The following is a 3,700-nucleotide window of genomic DNA, read 5'->3' as shown; positions in this document are numbered from 1 at the left end:
GCACCTCATCCGGATGCCCAAAATACATCACCGGTCATGGCATAGCAATGATTATCGGTCGTAGGCACGTTCCGCAACTCCCGACCGAATTTGAGCACAATCCGACACCTTTGACGCCGTCGTCGTTTTGGCTGCCTGCGCCGCCGATGACACGCACCTCATCAGTACCTTTATTCAATCAAAACATTAGCTTTTATAGATCACAACAGTGAGCCCGATGATTTAGAAGAGTCACTTCGATGAATTATAGCAGTAACCACGAAGAATTATAACAGTATCTACGATGAACCAGAACAGTGACTTCCTTTATATACAACAGTAACTTTTGTGTATCAGGACAGTAACCTGGCATTTTCGCCCCTCAGACGACCTCGGATGCCCAAAATACATCACCGGTCATGGCATAGCAATGATTATCGGTCGTAGGCACGTTCCGCAACTCCCGACCGAATTTGAGCACAATCCGACACCTTTGACGCCGTCGTCGTTTTGGCTGCCTGCGCCGCCGATGACATGCACCTCATCAGTACCTTTATTCAATCAAAACATTAGCTTTTATAGATCACAACAGTGAGCCCGATAGAGTCACTTCGATGAATTATAGCAGTAACCACGAAGAATTACGATGAACCAGAACAGTGACTTCCTTTATATACAACAGGAACTTTTGTGTATCAGGACAGTAACCTGGCATTTTCGCCCCTCGGACGACCTCGGATGCCCAAAATACATCGCCGGTCATGGCATTGCCATGAGTATCGGTAGTAGGCACGTTCCGCAACTCCCGACCGAATTTGAGCACAATCCGACACCTTTGACGCCGTCGTCGTTTTGGCTGCCTGCGCCGCCGATGACACGCACCTCATCAGTACCTTTATTCAATCAAAACATTAGCTTTTATAGATCACAACAGTGAGCCCGATGATTTAGAAGAGTCACTTCGATGAATTATAGCAGTAACCACGAAGAATTATAACAGTATCTACGATGAACCAGAACAGTGACTTCCTTTATATACAACAGTAACTTTTGTGTATCAGGACAGTAACCTGGCATTTTCGCCCCTCAGACGACCTCGGATGCCCAAAATACATCACCGGTCATGGCATAGCAATGATTATCGGTCGTAGGCACGTTCCGCAACTCCCGACCGAATTTGAGCACAATCCGACACCTTTGACGCCGTCGTCGTTTTGGCTGCCTGCGCCGCCGATGACATGCACCTCATCAGTACCTTTATTCAATCAAAACATTAGCTTTTATAGATCACAACAGTGAGCCCGATAGAGTCACTTCGATGAATTATAGCAGTAACCACGAAGAATTACGATGAACCAGAACAGTGACTTCCTTTATATACAACAGGAACTTTTGTGTATCAGGACAGTAACCTGGCATTTTCGCCCCTCGGACGACCTCGGATGCCCAAAATACATCGCCGGTCATGGCATTGCCATGAGTATCGGTAGTAGGCACGTTCCGCAACTCCCGACCGAATTTGAGCACAATCCGACACCTTTGACGCCGTCGTCGTTTTGGCTGCCTGCGCCGCCGATGACACGCACCTCATCAGTACCTTTATTCAATCAAAACATTAGCTTTTATAGATCACAACAGTGAGCCCGATGATTTAGAAGAGTCACTTCGATGAATTATAGCAGTAACCACGAAGAATTATAACAGTATCTACGATGAACCAGAACAGTGACTTCCTTTATATACAACAGTAACTTTTGTGTATCAGGACAGTAACCTGGCATTTTCGCCCCTCAGACGACCTCGGATGCCCAAAATACATCACCGGTCATGGCATAGCAATGATTATCGGTCGTAGGCACGTTCCGCAACTCCCGACCGAATTTGAGCACAATCCGACACCTTTGACGCCGTCGTCGTTTTGGCTGCCTGCGCCGCCGATGACATGCACCTCATCAGTACCTTTATTCAATCAAAACATTAGCTTTTATAGATTACAACAGTGAGCCCGATAGAGTCACTTCGATGAATTATAGCAGTAACCACGAAGAATTACGATGAACCAGAACAGTGACTTCCTTTATATACAACAGTAACTTTTGTGTATCAGGACAGTAACCTGGCATTTTCGCCCCTCGGACGACCTCGGATGCCCAAAATACATCGCCGGTCATGGCATTGCCATGAGTATCGGTAGTAGGCACGTTCCGCAACTCCCGACCGAATTTGAGCACAATCCGACACCTTTGACGCCGTCGTCGTTTTGGCTGCCTGCGCCGCCGATGACACGCACCTCATCAGTACCTTTATTCAATCAAAACATTAGCTTTTATAGATCACAACAGTGAGCCCGATGATTTAGAAGAGTCACTTCGATGAATTATAGCAGTAACCACGAAGAATTATAACAGTATCTACGATGAACCAGAACAGTGACTTCCTTTATATACAACAGTAACTTTTGTGTATCAGGACAGTAACCTGGCATTTTCGCCCCTCAGACGACCTCGGATGCCCAAAATACATCACCGGTCATGGCATAGCAATGATTATCGGTCGTAGGCACGTTCCGCAACTCCCGACCGAATTTGAGCACAATCCGACACCTTTGACGCCGTCGTCGTTTTGGCTGCCTGCGCCGCCGATGACATGCACCTCATCAGTACCTTTATTCAATCAAAACATTAGCTTTTATAGATCACAACAGTGAGCCCGATAGAGTCACTTCGATGAATTATAGCAGTAACCACGAAGAATTACGATGAACCAGAACAGTGACTTCCTTTATATACAACAGTAACTTTTGTGTATCAGGACAGTAACCTGGCATTTTCGCCCCTCAGACGACCTCGGATGCCCAAAATACATCACCGGTCATGGCATAGCAATGATTATCGGTCGTAGGCACGTTCCGCAACTCCCGACCGAATTTGAGCACAATCCGACACCTTTGACGCCGTCGTCGTTTTGGCTGCCTGCGCCGCCGATGACACGCACCTCATCAGTACCTTTATTCAATCAAAACATTAGCTTTTATAGATCACAACAGTGAGCCCGATGATTTAGAAGAGTCACTTCGATGAATTATAGCAGTAACCACGAAGAATTATAACAGTATCTACGATGAACCAGAACAGTGACTTCCTTTATATACAACAGTAACTTTTGTGTATCAGGACAGTAACCTGGCATTTTCGCCCCTCAGACGACCTCGGATGCCCAAAATACATCACCGGTCATGGCATAGCAATGATTATCGGTCGTAGGCACGTTCCGCAACTCCCGACCGAATTTGAGCACAATCCGACACCTTTGACGCCGTCGTCGTTTTGGCTGCCTGCGCCGCCGATGACATGCACCTCATCAGTACCTTTATTCAATCAAAACATTAGCTTATATAGATTACAACAGTGAGCCCGATAGAGTCACTTCGATGAATTATAGCAGTAACCACGAAGAATTACGATGAACCAGAACAGTGACTTCCTTTATATACAACAGGAACTTTTGTGTATCAGGACAGTAACCTGGCATTTTCGCCCCTCGGACGACCTCGGATGCCCAAAATACATCGCCGGTCATGGCATTGCCATGAGTATCGGTAGTAGGCACGTTCCGCAACTCGCGACCGAATTTGAGCACAATCCGACACCTTTGACGCCGTCGTCGTTTTGGCTGCCTGCGCCGCCGATGACACGCACCTCATCAGTACCTTTATTCAATC

The 3,700-nt window shown here is 46.8% G+C and overlaps 1 long non-coding RNA gene across 1 annotated transcript; it reads right to left on the bottom strand.

The window, feature by feature from the left end:
* Positions 1-30: 30 nt before the first annotated feature.
* LOC125198475 lies at positions 31-3,678 on the bottom strand. Its single transcript, XR_007172412.1, has 11 exons — positions 3,504-3,678; positions 3,162-3,346; positions 2,800-2,984; positions 2,458-2,609; positions 2,096-2,280; positions 1,754-1,938; positions 1,392-1,576; positions 1,050-1,234; positions 688-872; positions 346-530; positions 31-168 (listed from the first exon to the last, which is right to left on the bottom strand). It is a non-coding gene; the product is annotated as an uncharacterized LOC125198475 (long non-coding RNA).
* Between the last annotated feature and the right edge of the window lie 22 nt (positions 3,679-3,700).

The sequence above is a fragment of the Salvia hispanica genome, unplaced genomic scaffold (assembly GCF_023119035.1).
Source record: "Salvia hispanica cultivar TCC Black 2014 unplaced genomic scaffold, UniMelb_Shisp_WGS_1.0 HiC_scaffold_1514, whole genome shotgun sequence".
In the NCBI taxonomy this organism is placed as follows: domain Eukaryota; kingdom Viridiplantae; phylum Streptophyta; class Magnoliopsida; order Lamiales; family Lamiaceae; genus Salvia; species Salvia hispanica.
Note: the sequence above shows the minus strand (reverse complement) of the source record. Positions and strands in the feature narration are given on the sequence as shown.